Source organism: Tenebrio molitor, chromosome 5 (genome assembly GCF_963966145.1).
Source record: "Tenebrio molitor chromosome 5, icTenMoli1.1, whole genome shotgun sequence".
Taxonomy (NCBI): domain Eukaryota; kingdom Metazoa; phylum Arthropoda; class Insecta; order Coleoptera; family Tenebrionidae; genus Tenebrio; species Tenebrio molitor.
The window spans coordinates 22,822,930-22,841,023 of NC_091050.1; the positions used below are offsets into that span (position 1 = coordinate 22,822,930).

Consider the following 18,094-nt stretch of genomic DNA (forward strand, 5'->3'; position numbering starts at 1 on the left):
TTTTCATACATAAAGGTAACAACTAACAATACAGGCTGTTTGATAAAAAACGCCTCAACCCATAACTTTTTTATGTATTATCCGTTTTCAATGAACAAAAAAACCAAGGATATGGTTTTTCATGCGCTACGAAGCAGCCATAAAATATATTTTTTTGTTCGACACTGTCAGAATTTGAGAATTTTCTCCTATGTGAACGGATTTTGATAAATGTCACAACTTGTCAAAACGAAACGAAACGATTTGGAGCCTTTAAGGGGCTCGTCGAACAAAAAAACGTTGTATTCAACTCGTTCGTGTGTAAATTGGGTCTTTTTTGGCACTCGTGGGCCTTTAAAACGAGCATACACTTCTTTTCCAACGCGTACCGACCAATGACCGAGGGTGGGTGGAGTTTAATAATGGCGCCAATTAAAAAAAAAAATAATGTCGTGTTTCATTTAAAAACGTGAGCATTGCTGCTATCACTGACAATTAATAAAAAATAAATTTTTAGATAGATGTTTAAAAAAAAATGGGAGTCAGAAAAAACACAAATTTCATCACAAACTGCAGTAGAACTTTATATGTAAAACCAAAAAAATGATAAATATGGTTAATTTATTTTTATTCTTGACTTCACCTGATAAGTAGGGCCCGGATTTTAGGCAAAATGGACTATTTTTATTTTTTAAGGCACGTGTATGAAACTTGTCTATAAATGATTTCTGGCTTAATTAGAGTAATTAGAGCTATATTTAATTTTGCCTATTCGGCCTAAAATGCCCTTTAAATACCTATTTTACTTTTTAACTGCCTGAACATGCCTAAAATGACCAAAAATCAATTTCATTTTCGCGATTTTTTCTCAATATTCGAATTCTGAGAAGTTTACGGTATTAAAAATATAAAAGTGGTACCTCAATAAAATTTACAATGCTTTATGATTTTGAAATTTAAGAAGATGTAATTATTGAAATGTACAAAGTGCAGTACAATAGAGGAATTATTTTCTCGCTTTTACGGTTGGGACCATGGTGTCAGCGGTAAATACTCCGACAATACCAAAGTACCACGAACCATTAGACTGGTCTAGCATAAATTTCAGAGTTTATCTGTTTGCCTCTGTTCGAAGGGGTGCAGGTATACACAGTCTAATGGTTTGTGACACTTAGGTATTGTTAGAAGCTTTAACGTTTATAAATTACAATGGTCTCTACTATAAAAACGAAGTTTCTCAAAATATAAGTCCACTTTGGTGAATAACAGACAATGTTTTAAAATAGAAAATTCAGAGCAATATATTGTATGCCATGTAAATACGAGTATACATATAACTAACAAACTTGTAGGTAGATATATTAATTAAATGAATAAAGAATAATTAGTAAATATCTTGACTCTGACTATTTGCAGTAGTTTAAGGGACTATTTTAGGCACTGTTACGTTATTATTCTCTACCACAACTGGTGAAAATTTAAATTTCTGGGATAATTTAAAATAACGCTTTTCGTGACTGATTGTCTCCAGGTCCAGCACACATACACACTAACGTCTCGAGAGCAAGACTGTAGACAAGTACAAACGCTGATTTACAAACACGGTGTTATACCAGGTGTTGGATAGAAACACAGATGATATTAATAACTAAGTTTAATCCTCGTTTCTTAGATATACAGTGAGACAAATTAATGAAATAAAGCCAACCTAGATGCCACTGCGGGCGATACACTGTAGTCTAATAAAGGAGATATTAGAATTTAACTCAAAATGTTACACTGAAAACTAAGTTAAAGCATTGACTCTTACGACAAAAAAAATATAAGATTAACAATTCAAAAGGTTCAAATAGTAATGGTAAGAAGTGAAATGAAAGGAAATGAAGTCCAGAAGTGATCCAAAATGATACGCTGATGGCGCTTAAACAACTAGTAAAATTTTACAAAAAGTGCCGGTTCTACCAGGCTATATTCAAGGTTAAACAATTTAATGAATTTAAAAATGAAACATCCCTTACACCGGGCCTGAGGCTTGAAATCCAAAAGACGAGTCCTGGGAAGAACGGAGCTGGAGGAAGGTCCTCCGAGTCCTTCTTCCGCCGCTGGTCAATCACGCCGCCCGTATCCTCGGATAGTCCTCGGGGTCCTTCCTCCCCTCGACACTTCCCAGGGGAAAGCGTGACTTGTACGGTTTTGGGCCCCGGTGAAAAGGTGGAAAAACTACAAGGTAAGGTGATAAAATGATAACGACAAAAAAAAACTTCTGTGAGCCAGCGAGCGCGTCGTTTCTGGCGAGGTCACTCCCGGTCTGATAACGTGTTCAACGTAAAAGAAATGAGCCAAGATGGCGGACTACAAAAGAAAGACGCGGAAGGACCTTGCCAGATACGTGTTGCTCCTGTACTCGGGTTCCTCGGCCAGGGACAGTCCGGTGTGAGGTCCTGTTCTCCGGTGGGGTCCTTGGGGATGACGCCGGTCCAACAGGGTGACGAAATTAATCCGCTTGAGCGTAGGGTCGATGACCCTCGTGAAGGAAGCCTTTATCCGCCGCGACGTTTCGGTTGGGATTCTTCTAGGATGATTTCCCAGCCGATTCGGTCTTCCTCCACGGGTTCGCCAGCACCTGTTGCACACTAAAAACACCCCCTAATCTCCCCCTTTGAACACAACACTCACACACGGATCGGTCGTAACCTCTGACCTGAACTAGTCGAGCACCTCCAACATGGCGTCGGTTCCACCTTTATATATTTCACCCCTCCTCTCGCCGAATGGACGCGGCCGGTACCGGAAGTCGGGGTCCGAGAGCCCGTTCTGGAACGTTCTACAGAGTGATCAACAAGGACTGAAGCTGTTGGCAACAATGACAACATGATGAAAATTTCAGTGAAGTTGGTAGCATTACATTTTCAGTTGTCAATTTTGACGGGCAAATTTAAACTTCAAAATCAAGTGTCATTTTTGTATCAATTTATTAATGAAAATGGTTTTTACACTAGAGCAAGACATTTTTATTGGTATGGCGTACTTTCGGACTGGAAATTTTGATGCTGCTGACGGTTGGCAGTATTCCACGGAGCACGGACCATACATTGCACCAATTTCAACAAATGTTCCCCGAGGCAGTTGGTACTTTGGGCGGCGCGGTAGCTTAGTCGCGTTTAGGCAGCACTGCACGAGATTGGTGCAACGTTACCTACAAACAGGTGATGTGAAAAAGGCAAAACCTACTGGCAGAAGATGTAGTTGAGAATGTTCGAGGTAGAATGGAACAAAACCCTCGAAAGTCAGTGCGAAAGCTTTCACTCCAAACAGGCGTGATTCTTATGTAAAACACACGCATCCAAAGTTCTTTGTTGGGCACGTTTAATGCAGGGCCTAATAATCCTTACCATTAAAAATCACGTCATTCCTTTTCCTTACTTTACAGGCTTGTCATATGGAAGTTGCCTAACCATTTTAAAGAAGAAATTAAAGTTCCAACCTTACAAATTTTCCCGGATCTAATCCCTGCATCCCGCAGACTTTCAACTCGAAAATAATAACGCATAAAACATGTTTCTGTTTCTCAGGAGGGGCATGCGGGCATGGCCTGTCGCTTTTATGAATATCGAAACAGTGGGCCATTATTAAGTACCGCTAATTACATTTTATACCGTTTTTGGTCATTTTGTACGTATCGTGTTTTAAAACTAGAAAACTACCAACTCGTAACATAACCTAAATTTTTTGACATTCACAACTTGCAGCGGGTGCCAACACTGACGCACAAAAACATTTCATACTTTGGGAATATTTTGCTGTCATTTGCTGCCAACAGCTTCAGTCCTTGTTGATCACGCTGTAGAACGTTCTCGCCTTTACGATTTACCGCGAAATTTAAATCGTAACAGCACCTATTTCCGACTTTTTAATTGCCTAAAATCCGAGCCCTACTGATAAGGGAGTCGGATCTGTCCCTCCACCAAGTTCAACCGACCGACCATTTTTGCTCATTATTATACTAGAAATTTAGAAATGAAATACACTCACGGACAAAATTAACGCATATTTTTTATTTTTTATTTTTTAAAAACTTTTATGCAGTTTTTCTTGTCAAGTTCTTTATGTTGAATTGTCTTGGGTATATTAGTTTTGATTAACACTCATTTAGAGAATTAAGAAAGCTCAAAACCGTTTTTTATAAGTGAATATCACAAATTTACAATTTATGGCGAAATCTGATACTATTTGATACTGTGCTTTTGTGGTTTATGATGACTGTTTCTTGTTTTGTACGATCAGAATGACATTTCTATTGTATTGTCTGCTATAGTTTGTCTCAATTCTAAATTTCCACCACCTGTTGCATTATGTTGGCAAAATAAAAATATTTCTAAATTGGGGATTCTTATAACCAAAGTTGGCAATATAATTATCTTATAAACATGATTCGAAAACATTAAAATTAGTTCATAAGTTTATTTTGCTTTTAAAATTTGATTTTCTACTTACTTGCTGCATTTTAACAAAGGTTTCCGTTCTTTTCCTTTATTCTAAAATTTTGAGTTGTAAAAGCTGAAATTGACAGATAACCTAACAAATACAATCTGATGCATTTTTCACCAAACAGTGTTGCCGGTTGTATTTCCAACGTAGAATGCAGTGTTGGTGGAAATTTAGAATTGAGACAGACTTTAGTTGTGTGATTTTTTGTAATTAGAATGCCTAATTTAAATGAATTAACGGCTGTTGAAGTTGCTCCTTTAGCAAATGAGGGTCATACACAGAAAGAAATTGGACAAATGTTGTTAGTTCACCAATAGACAATATGTCGTATAGTAAAACAATACGAAAAGACTGGGGAATAGAAAAGACGGTCTGCACAAGGACGTAAAAGGTGCACAACGCAAATGGATGATCGCTATTTGTAAATTCAATCTTTACACAATCGCACATTTACAGCCCCTCAACTAAAAAATTAACTAATGAATGCAAAGCAAGTGAATGTAAGTGCAAAAATGGTAAGACGGAGGCTGAAGGAAGTAGCTTTCGATCAAAGAACTCCTCCCAAAGTCCCGTGGCTTCTCCCATATCATGAATTCACCCGGTTACAGTTTCCACAAACTCATGCAGATTGGGATGAACAGCAATGGAGAAATGTTCTTTTCACAGATGAAACAAAAATTCAATTGTGAAAGCCAGGTGGACGTTATCGAGTGTACAGAAGATTTGGGGAGCGATATGCTGAATGAAATCTTATTAAAACCGTTAGTTTTAGTGGAAGTTCTACTATGGTGTGGGTGTGGAATAAGTTCAGATGGTTGTATGGAGCTGGTGAAGGTGAATTTAAGAATGAATGCCGACCGATACATAAGCTACATTATTAAAGAACATGTTGTACCTTATGTCGGTTGTTCGAGTGCGAGAGATTTGTCTTCATGCATGATAATGTCCGAGCATATGCAGCCGGAACAGTTCATTAGTATCTTGAAGATGTCGGGATCGTGTCTTTAGATTGGCCAGCAAGAAGTCCTGACCTAAATCCCATAGGGCATATATGGGACGTGCTCAAACCACATACGAGCTAGAAATCCAGTTGCTAACAGAATTCCAGCATTCTGAATAGCAACTCAAGAAGAGTGGGATCGAATTTCGCAAAAAACAATTAAAGATCTTATTCCCAGTATGCCTGGACGAATGCAAGCGGTTGTCGCAGCTCGAGGAGGAAATACTAAATGCTAGTCCATCTTTATGTTACCTTAAAATGAAGCTATGTTTGTGTTAATTTTATTTTTCACTCAAATGTGATAACTACAATTGCACTATTTTATTAAATTATCCCCTAATCTGATATAACGCTATCTTATGTTAGTTAAATGATTGTAAAACACTACTAATATACGTAGCACAGCTCATCGTAAGTTACTTGAAAATAAAAACTTCATAAATGCTGCGAAAAATTTAAAGCAAAAAATATGCGTTAATTTTGTCCGTGAATTAATTATTATTATTATTATTATCATCCCTTCCAATTTATCAAATGCTTCTCCCTCTAGATTCTTCGCCCAATTAACAAAATCTGCTAGTACAATCTGTAAATACATTTTACAGATAAATAACATTACCTCCAGTCCATCATACACTTTTAACGTACTTCCTTTGTCCTTTTAGAACTAATCAACTCGTTTCCTTTATTTTTAGATACCTCGTCCAAATACTGGTGTAATTCATTTTGATAATTCATTTTACTTGTTGAAGGTTCCTCAATACATAAATCTTCCTCAGAATTTTTTTCTTCTTCTATATTTAAAAGTGCTGAAATAGATTTTCTTTCTTCTACTTTCTCATTATGCATTGTCTTCAAATGTCGATTCTTTGTTGAAACGCAAACAAATTTCTTCTGACATATGTATATGGCAAATTAGTTTATTTTCACTGAAACAAAAACTTATAATGTTTAAACGCTTCTTTTGTAGATTAAAGTGAAATTCACTTACCTCTCCATGACCCTGCTGTAACATAACCTTAAAACGAATAGGTATTATAAAATTTATTACAAATCAAATGAAAGTTTGCAATGAAAATTGCAGATCAAAATAAGTCGTGAAACGTTAGGATGAAGCCAAAAACCAGCAAAATACTGTAAAAAACAGCAAAACACTGTAAGTCAAGGCGCCCAGTAAAATGTGAAACGACAAGTGAATTGTGGTAACGGTTTCTTTCCAACGTTCCTTTCGAAATTCGAATTCCTAAATTGGCGCCATTATTAAACTCCACCCACCCTCGGTCATTGGTCGATACGCGTTGGAAAGAAGTGTATACTTTTAAAACGCTCGTTTCACTGGCGTTTTAAAATGGCCCACGCGTGCCAAAAAAGGCCCAATTTACACACAAACTCGTCAAATAAACTACTATTTTTTGGCGTTAATTTCAGTAGCTAACGATAGTCAATTTTTTTTTTAAATGGACATATGTAGTATTTTAGGTTCAGTCTGGTAAAGTTTTTTTTTTCTGAATCTAATGATGTATTAAAAGTTATCGTTTGTCCATAGCCGACTGGAGAAAAATAATAGTATATTATGATACGAGTCTTATAAGAAGCATTTTATCGCACGCACGGGTTTAGAGCACGACGAGCGTAGCGAGGAGTGCCCTAAAGGAGTAAGTGCGATAAAATGCCTTATAAACGAGATGTCATACACTATTTTTTCTACTTTGCCACTTTTTCAATGAAAAAAAAATAATTTGAAAGTCTGGGGAATTTAGCGCCAGTTGGCAACATATTTTAAAGGCCACGACACCACAGTATCCGTCAACATTAAAAAATTAAATTTCACTGTTTTTAGTATTATTATTATATCATGCCTTTTCCTATTACGATACGCAAAACAGTATCGTAATAGCATCCGTACGAACGCAAAGTAGAAAAAATAATTTTTAATTGTGGTTCAGCTTATTATGAAATTTTCAAGTGTGCCGTGAAAGACAATTGGAATACAAATAGCAACAAATGTCAAGTGTGAGTTTGAAAATTTTCAGGTGCAATCTTGAAGAGTTTTATTACTATTTTTTCTACTAAATTTTTGTTTATGACTAATTACGATTTTTATTAAATTATTACACTCGAAAATAAAATAATAGTCAAATGACTGCTATCCTGCATGACTGACAATGTTGTTATTTTATACTTAAATAAAAAAAGTTTAAAAAAGCAGATGAAAATTTCTAAGCTGACGTTTAGATGACATTTATCGTACTTTGTATTCCGATTGTTTTTCACAGCAATTTAAAAATTTTATAATAAGCTGAACCACAAAAAATTGTTTTATTTTTTTTTTCAGTTAGCTATGAACTAAATGGCGTACTAACGGTGCACTACGGTGTAAAAGAGACTACAGTAAACGTCAGAAAAATGTTTAAAAAATTCAATTGGAGTTAATTGCTGATTTGGCGGTCCTTGAAAGTGACACTTAACAGGAAAATTATTTTGAAATATATGTATTAAATTGTCATGACAGCTATCTCTAATCGTACATATTATCACAAAGTACAAGATTACTCATTACCAATATCTAATCCTGCACAATAGTGAATTTAGAAGCTTTGGAAATCCAAAAAAATATTTTAAATCCACTACGGTAACATTGCAAGGTAATGATGTACGAGTACATCTTTGTTTAGATTGTATTACCGTTAATAATAAAAATAATAATAATTAATTTTTTTGTCTGAAAAATTTTTTCCATATTTTTTTCGTGTACATTTAAACATCCTGTATACGGTAGTAAGTAGTTAGTACGCCATTTTTGGGACACCCTGTATTTACTTATATACCACTTTCCCGGTTATGTATCTCAGGAAACGAACACGAAAATATTTTTTAGGGCGCCGAAATAATAGTACGTCGAGCGTCCACCAGAGTAGCGCCATTGTCGGCTCAACCAGCACAAAAAATATTTTTTTCACAACTTTTTCGACAGTTTGGGATATTGAATTGTAATCTATCCGATAGTTTAAGAAATCTTACAACTTTGTTCCAAAAATGGTTTGAATATTTTCATCGGAACAAAAGTTAACAGGGGGTTGAAAAATTAGCATGTAAAACCCTATGGCCAGTCTTAAAAAAAACTCACTGTATACGAGAAAATTTGTGGGCCAGTCTATCAGGAAATCGTGTGGTATGTCTTCAATAGAAATTAGTTTACATGTCATCTAACTTTCTTTCTTTAGGTTTGAATTTCCTGCGCGGTGAACGGGAGACATTTATGGGGGCCACACACACAGAGGGAAGAATCAAGACTTGAATGCACACGCCACGGGGTACAGTTAAAATTCCGTGTGTGTGGAGAAGAATGTGGCACGCGCATTCAAATCAGTTGGAATCAAGACTGTCTTGATTTTTGGCGTGCACATTCAAACCCGCGCGGGGATAACTCACTGTGTGTGGCGACAAGTCTCTGCATGCTTGGGTTAAAATTCAGTGGCGGCCGTATTTTGTCTGATTTACTAAATATGCCTCGTGAATACAATACAGAGGCACGCCACTGTTATCAGGCAAATTTCCTTTTTGGTCACCATCACAATGAACGTTTGCTGCACAACTAACGAGGAAGCAGTAGTGTGTGTGTACTCACAGAGAGTACGGGTTTAACTTAGGACAAGCGTGTACACTTTTAACTGCACATTCTTCCCTCTGTGTGTGTGGCCGGCTTTTTTACGCAGAATTTTTGAACGCAATTTGTTTGAAGACATTCCACTTCTTTTTTGTGCTAACAGCTGGTTTCAATACGACGACGCACCACCACACTTCAGTCGACAAGTTCGAGAAATTTTGAATCAACAGTTAACAGTATCTTTATCGATGGATAGGTTGTGGCGGTCACCGACACTGGCCAGCGCGGTCCCCCGATTTACATCCTTTGGATTTATTTTTTTAGGACTGCGTTAAAAATATTGTATACAGGAGCCCTATTGCTACAGAAGAACAACTCAGAGATCCCGTTCAGGAAGCTTTTGCCACAATTACTCCTGAAATGGTTACGAACTCTAAACTAAGTCTTTTGCGACTGGCACGGTTATGCTTGGAAATGAATGGTGGCCAGTTTGAGCACTTCCTCTGATTGTATTTATTTTTCGTTTCATAATTTCTTTTGGCTTGTGTTATACCTTTTCTCCTATTTTTTTACGATAAGCTCACGTGCATTAAAATAAACAAGGTTGTTTTCAGAAGCGCCATTTGTTGCTTTATTTAAAAAATTAAAAATAGATTTATATGATCGATAGCGAATGTAACATCTTGAATGACATCTGCCTTAACCTAACATGTTGATGTTGACACTTTGGCAGAAATGTCATTCTGACAGTGTTATAATATACGCTTAGCAACCGATTATATTACTTAGATTACATACCGCTTACTACTGTAGCGTGTCGTGTGTACGCATATATGCAGTTTCGAGAAACTTTAAACATTTCCTTAAAGAATTTCCAAGAAAATGGATCTGTGGGACGAAAACCTGGAGGCGGCAGGCCAAAGAAAAGAACTCCAGAAGTGATTGAAGAGGCGAGACAAGCAATGGAAGAAGCCCCAGGCACTTCAATTGAACATTTATCACAACAACTTTGTGTGTCTGTTGGTACCTGTCATTCAATTGTGAAAAATGATCTTCACCTATTTCCCTACCGTCTCACATCTGTTCAAGAATTACATTCAGCTGATCTCCCCCAAAGATTAGAAAATTGTCAATGGTTTCTGAATACTTTAGATGTTCACCTTGATAAAACCTTTTACACTGATGAAGCCTACTTCCATCTTAGTGGATATGTCAACTCTCAAAATACAAGAATGTGGAGTTCAGAAAATCCACATTTTTTCATTGAAACACCCCAGTACCCCAGCAAGTAGGCGTTTGGGCTGCTATTAGCCGACGCAGAATTATTGGTCCAATCTTTTTTTAAGGTAACAATTGTAATAATGTTTTAGTAATTAAATAATAATCACTGTTTTTTAGGAAATATCAATACTGCAAGATACAGAAATGAAATTTTGACTCCATTTTTAAATCAGCTACATGATGATGAGTTAGTTTATGGCTACTTTCAGCAGGATGGTGCTACAATAGATTTTTTGGCCGAATTTTACGACAACAGAATTATAAGCCGTAATACACCAAACAACTGGCCCCCTAGATCATGTGATCTCACTCCTTGTGATTTCTTTTTGTGGCCACACAACAAAAATTCAATTTACACAACACCCATAAATGATTTGGCAGAACTACGAAATAGGATAACACAGAAAATTAATGAAATTAATAATAATCCTATTGTTTTAGAAAATGTAACTAATGCAATTAGATGAAGGACTATGTTGAGTTTACAAGAACAGGGTGTACATTTTCAACACTTACTCTAAATTATGTATAAAATTGTTATCTCCTATTATGTGTGGTTATGTGCAATTACTTAATTTACAATTCTTATTAGTGTTCACAGCAATGTTAATGTTTTGTTCTCTTTTATGGTTTAAAGAAATAAATGAATTGATACAACGAACTATTGGTCAATTTGCTTAAGGTGGGTACTTTCAGACTGTCTGTTTAGTTCCATGTTCAGTTTCAGTTTTCATTCAATATAAATAATGAAACCGAATGGAGAATATGAACTAACCGTGTAACATCCCATTTACTTGTTCTCTTTATGTTAACAGTTACTTGACTCTGGTGCTTTTGAAATTTTGCGATCTTATTCGACTTTCCATTCGAATTTGGGGTATTTTTCTCCCGAAGATTAATTAAAATTTGCAGCAATGCCTCGCAAAGATTTCGAAAGATGAAACATCATCTTCCGTATATTGGCGAAAAGCCATTAGTTAGCAAATAATTTGTGATTGGAATAATGTTTGGATTATTTATTAATGTGAATTTCAATAATCTGAGATGAATGCACTACAAAAATTAAAAATATTTTCTAACCTAATTTTATTTCGTTAAATATCAGACCAGACTATTCTTGTGTCATTTTCTACGCTGTAAAAATGTTGCAAACAATTGAACTTCCATAGGTTGCTCCAAATATAAATTTATTTGAAGGCACGTTATATTGATTGGAATAACAAATAACAAGAATTAGAATAACAATAATAAAAAGTACCTAGTTGAAAATTATGTAGAATACAAGACGTGCAGTTCAGTCGAAGGACGGGTGGCCTCGTTGGTCCTGAGGTTTTTCTTGGCGGGTCACTCGAATGGATTGATGACCCCACACTACCTTCATAATGAACCAAACAGGTGCATTATTCTCAATGTTTCTTTTTGTACCTATCTACATACATAACAAGTAACATACCGGGCTAAAATATTAAACTAAATGCGCTAACCATCTACCGTTTACGATATATCGGATATGTCACAAAGGACGGACCCCAATTAGGTACATATTTAGGGTAATCATGGAACATGAAGAAATTTTTTTTTGGTTTTAGGCTTTCGTTAACGCGCAAGAGCTTTTGCAAGCTACATGTAAAACTAAATGATCTTGTTATTTTTTTTTAAGAGGTAAACCGCATGAACCACTGGAGTTATTAGCAATGTTTCAAAGTACATTTTAATTTTAAATTAATCCTATGTAATTAGTATCGCAGAGGAATTGTCTGAGATGAGCCAAGTTGTTATTTAAAATGCTTCCAAGTTCAGAGTCTAGGTTGTGTGGTTGGATGTGGTTCACGCTGAGTAAAGTCCCGCAACGGTCACACTAGGGGTGTTCGCCTCGCTGGAGAAGCCAGGCATGCGTAACATGGCCTAGACGGAGCCGGTTCAAAATTACTTGCGATTTTCAGTCCTTGGGATTGCTAAGATGTCCAGTGACTGTGGGCTTGGCATGGCGGAGGTGTGATGTAGCCGAGTCCCATAGGGTTTGCCACTGCTCCAGTGGTAAGGAGGAAAGTTACAAAGCTGAAATTTTAGTAGAAAGAATCTCGTACATAAAAGATGAATTTATGAAGGTTTAAATAAGAAAAACCTAAAAACAAATGAAAAAATTTAATAGTGAGTTATATCGCCTTTGGCCGTAATGCAGACATTAACGCGCCGTGGCATGCTGTTTATTAGGTTATGAATGTCCGGTTAAGGTATCCCATTCCAGGCCCTTTGAAGCTGGTGTTCAAGATCTTGTTAGTTCTGAAGTGGGTTAAGATTAGCTCTTAAACTTCAATCCATAATATCCGACACATGTTCAATGGATGAAAAGTCTGGAGATCGAGCGGGCTAAGGTAAGATGTCCACCTGAGATTCTTCCAAAAGTCTCATTGTAACCCCTCCAATATGTAGACGGACTGTTGAACTCCCTATCAGGGAGTGTTTCTAAGAAATCCAACACTATCGGTTCCAGAATCTGGTCAATGTACTGATGTGCATTTAGTGAAACCCTGATAAAAATTAGACGTGATGGGGATCCAAAACACACGGCACTCTACATCATCACGCCCGACGTCTGGTCTGTATGGCCTCTTAAGACAAATTGCAAATTTGCAAATTTTCACCATGACATCGACGTATGCGAATGCATCATTGCGCCACAAACAAAACCTAAACATAATATGATCCCATTCGTCCACCCACTGTCGTCTTCCTTGGCACCACTGCAGTGCAGCAGCTCTCTGTTGTGCATGTAGTCCAGAATAGTTTTTCTGCGATAGATGGTACTTATTGAGATCTTGGGTCCTAATGCTCTTCTCCACTCCATACCCACAGATGCTGCTGATTGAACTTTGTCCCTAGTAGTCATGTATTGAAGACGCCGATCTTCGCGATTTGTTGTAATTCGTGGACGTCCAGCTTCTTGAAAATGTTAACAGAGACCTACCTCAGACCATGCACGGCAAATTCTTAATGGTGTGGAATGATGGATACCCAAACGTCTACCAATTTCTCTTAAGGAAAACCCACATTCTCTCATGCCATTTATTCCGCTCCTTTGAAACTCGGACAATTGTTGAAAATTGTTACGTCTTCGTACAGGAGGCACTTTGGAAATTAGCAAACGTACGACAGAAGCAAAAAAGGTTGTTACAACAATCACAGTCTCTTTGAAAATTGAAATTTTGTTATCCTTTCTTACGGATTTGAGGCTAAAAAGTCGTGGTAACTACAAGAGAGGGCGACTCTTAGCCTTGTATAATTAATTCATCATTTACAACGTGACTGTATATGAGTATTTTACTAAAATTTCAGCTTTGCATCTTACTTCCTTATGGGTGGTGCAATAATTTTGAAAGTGTGTATAAATATGACCTCCCGTCCGGAGAGATGATAAAAGTGAGCGCGTTGATCAGTTATTTATTGGGCAAGAGGATGCTTTGGATAAAGTTACCCGATTGCTTGTAATGTGCTCATAAAGTCTGAGCAGATGACTATTTTCCGGTAGGTCGAGACGGTAATCATAGTGACAATAAAGTATGGCTTACAAAAACAATTTTTTAAGTGACCGAAATTGACGGCTAAAAATTGAGTAAGCCTAGTAGCCTGGTACATGTTGATTTGAGGAATTTGATGTGTGCCCTCCATGACAAACGATAAAATATCAGCCCCAAAAAGCGGATTGTTTCGACCTGTTCTAATGGAAGAACGTTAATTTTCAGTTTAAGGCGAGTTTGACAAGACCGCTTAGTAAAAAGTATAAATTTTGTCTTGTTTGTGGAGAATCTGAAGCCACTTGTTTGGGTCCACGCACTCAGCTGATTTAGGGCGTTTTGCATATGCTTTTCAAGTTTTGTGACATCTGTTCTTTTGGTATATAGGATGAGGTCATCTGCGTAAATTGAGGTCTGTAACGGAAAGGATAGTGCGGAGTTAACCCCGTTGTCAACTCTACCCCACCCGCACAGTTGTCACATAAATTTTCGCACATAGTTGCCATACTCATCCACAATCATTTAGAATCACCCAATACTTATCTAAAGTCCATTAAAAAATCAAACAACCACCAACGTCGCATTTTCCTCAATAATTACTATCGGCAACGCTGTTTAGTGTAAAATTTGGTGAGAATAGTAATTTTGAGGTTAAGTGTTTGTTAAATGTCTTGTTTTTCTGGGCATGTTTAAGTAAAAAAAATAAGAATCAATTAGCTATTTATGCACCAAGGGCGTTACAACGATGATTACGCCCGGAGAACGATGAATCCAGCTCGAGGGCTTTAGCCCGAGAGATGGATATCGTTCGATGGGCGTAATCATTCGGTGACGCCGTGGTGCATACAAGATTTTATTTTTCACTAAACGTGTTCTTTAAAAAAAAAAAATTGACATCTTTGCAATTATGAATTGATGAGGGCGTTATGAATTCATTACGCCCGCTTATTCTTATTACGCCCTGTTTTATTCCCCGGTTGTTATGGACATGTTTACGTATTTCGTATCCTAGGAGTTATCATGCAATTATACTAAAGTGAAAAATAAATCATTTAAAATTCCTACCTGGTTTCTTAACATGTCTTAAATAATTTCTTATGAAGGTTTGAAGAAAAAATAGTATATGTTATTCGGAGCAAAAATAGTTTTATGTGCTTTGGCTGGTTTGTCTGCCTCACTGCGTTCGGCAGCCAATTTACCAGCCGCAACACATAAAACTTCATTTTTGCTCCTCATAACATAATATACTATTATAGTATATATATATATTCGTATGAAGAAAAATACAATTGAAATTCGAAATTCACAAAATAATTATGGTAAATTATATGTTTTTGATTTGTGGTAGCCAATTTAGGGCGTCTTCGGTAAGTACGAGTAGGTACTATGGCGGACAAAAAATTTTGAACGATCAAATTTTGGCATATCAAGAAATGTCAATGTAAGCTGCCCTTTACTGTTATTATGACGTTTATAAATTAAATCGAAAAATTGACGGTTTGAAGTAAACGTCTCTCAAGTTTATAATAATAATTTAGTGATACAATGCCAGCCGTATCTGAATTTACTAAAGCCAAAATAGTAACCCTTCACCAGAGGGGTATGTCGTATGGGCGAATTTCGACGAATTTAGGGTTATCGAAGGACACTATCTATGCCATTATGCGGAAGTGGGAACACACTGGGACGGTGGTTCGGCGTCCAGGTTCTGGAAGAAGGCGGATGTCTTCCGTGGAACAGAACGAGGCTGTGCCTGTCCATGAGGAATAGATTGCTCTTGGTTGTACAACAAAATGGAGCAATGATCAAATATTGACTTCTTCAGTTTTAGTTGCAAAGTTTTTTTTATTTTAAAATTTTAATTTTAAGTTTAATAAATAAATGTTATAATTTGTTAGTACTATTGCGATCAAAAAATTTTGGACACTAATGTCATCGTGCTGTCATACATTCTAAAACGACCCTTATGTATTAATAACCTCAATTTTGATTGTGTCAATTTTGAAAATGTGAATGTCAGATTTACCGAGAAAATATTCAAAAAGTTGTAAAAATCAGACAAATGGAATAGAACGAGGTTTTAATTAATAAAAAATATAAAACAAATACCCAAATGTACTCGCATATTAAAAAAATTATATTTTAAACCGGTGTCAAATTGACAACAATTTCATCTTTCATATGACAGTTTCAATAAAGCATGATTTAGAGTAATTTTTTTAATGTGACAGAAGTTTGATGTCCAAAATTTTCTGATCGTAATAGTACTATCGCGGCCAAAATACTTTGGTCGTCACTTTTTGACACTTCAAATGTAAATAAAGTATTAATGTCAATATACATGAAAATTTCAAATTATTCTTGTCAAAAATATGGCATATTCAGTTTTTGATAAATATAGAATCGTCTTACTTGCTTCTGAAGGTTGTCTAAACGGCGACCATGTTGATCTTTTGCTTTTGAACCCTGCCTCCGCAGCTGGGATTTACCCCACCCGTATGACACTGATGGATTAAAATAAGTTTGACAACAGTAAAAAATAAGGTTAAACATCCTAAAGCTTGCTTTACAATTGAATGTCATTTATGTCACATTGACGACCAAAGTATTTTGGCCGCGATAGTATTGTGGATTGATCTGTACTTTGAATTTTTTTATATTTGCGTACCAAAATACAACCTGTTGGGTCGTTCTGTCTTGACGTAAATAGAACTAAATTTGGTTTCATCGATGATGAAGACATTCCTGATTTTGTGTTGATGCTAAACCTCTAAGAACTAGATAGATACGTAAAGTCTGTCTCAATTCTAAATTTCCACCAACACTGCATTCTACGTTGGAAATACAACCGGCAACACTGTTTGGTAAAAAATGCGTCAGATTGTATTTGTTAGGTTATCTGTCAATTTCCGTTTTTACAACTCAAGATTTTAGAATGAAGGAAAAGAACGAAAACCTTTTCTAAAATGCAGCAAGTACGAGTAAGTAGGTTGAAAATCAAACTCTAAAAGCAAAATAAACTTATGAACTAATTTTAATGTTTTCGAATCATGTTTATAAAATAATTATATTGCCAACTTTGGTTATAAGAACTCCCAATTTAGAAATATTTTTATTTTGCCAACATAATTCAACAGGTGGTGGAAATTTAGAATTGAGACAAACTATATCTACATTCTACACCACTCGATAGCCGCCTAGGGGCTGCAGCGACTTTCGCAATTTCGACGGCAAAGACGAAACGATTAAGATTCATCCACGTTCACCATTCGTGAGCCGACATAGGCACACCAAAATTTTTGTGTTAATCTATGATTGACTAATCTGTCACTGGTGACATGACAAGAAAGGCAAAAATAAAAAATGAGATTAGTTGACCCTAAAGCCAGTTTTACATTTATATGTCAAAGGAATAACAAGTCGTTCAAAATTTTTTGTCCGCCATAGTACTATTGCGGCCAAAAAATTTCGTCCGTCACTTTCAAGGGCCTGACATAAAGTGTAAAATACCCTTAAGCACCAATAACCGCTTTTTTATCGTTATTATCATTTTGACAATCTGTCATTCAGTCCATCAGTTCAAATTTTGTAAATACAAAGGACAAGTTCCATTCTTACACAATTACCACACGACCGCTAGTGGCACTAGAGGCAGACTTGCGGCTATTTTTGGATTAAAGCACTAAACAGAGAACCGTGGAAATTATACGAGTATGCCGTAGTTTTTAAAAAATAAAACGAAAAACATTAAGGCAAAGACAAGGAAATGAAACATTTATTTTTGTTTAAGTACCTACTTAGCTAAATCAAAAGATAAAATGAATGAAGTTTAAAATCAATACTTGGTCATCGCTCCATTGGCGTCAATTCCTAGGTAATGATTGCCATGCATTAGTAATCGCAGTCAACAGTTCTGCCTTATTCCGAATCACTTGTCGTTGTTGCAAATTACGAACCAAAAGTCCTTACATGTTTTTTTTAGGGTTCAAATCAGGACTGCGACTCGGCCAATCAAGAACGTTTATGTTATTATTCCTGAACCATTCTGCTACCCTATGTGCTGTATGCACTGAACAATTGTCTTGTTGAAATATGAAGTTAAAATTCGGAAAAATTCTTGAAACTGAAGGCATCATCACGTCTTCAAGAATCCTAACATAAACATCACTGTTGAGTTGATCGTCTAGATGCTTCTAGATGCATTATCCCGGGGCTATCTACTGA

At 36.3% G+C, this 18,094-nt stretch overlaps 1 protein-coding gene and 1 long non-coding RNA gene across 2 annotated transcripts in view; one reads left to right on the top strand and one right to left on the bottom strand.

Moving 5' to 3' along the window:
• Window positions 1–18,094, top strand: part of LOC138131904 (cytochrome P450 4d2-like) — a 100,072-nt gene that overhangs the window by 57,311 nt on the left and 24,667 nt on the right. The gene's annotated exons all lie outside the window — the stretch shown is intronic.
• Window positions 5,975–6,749, bottom strand: LOC138132143 (uncharacterized). The gene is made up of 3 exons (XR_011159999.1): window positions 6,459–6,749; window positions 6,116–6,396; window positions 5,975–6,053 (listed from the first exon to the last, which is right to left on the bottom strand). It is a non-coding gene; the product is annotated as an uncharacterized lncRNA (long non-coding RNA).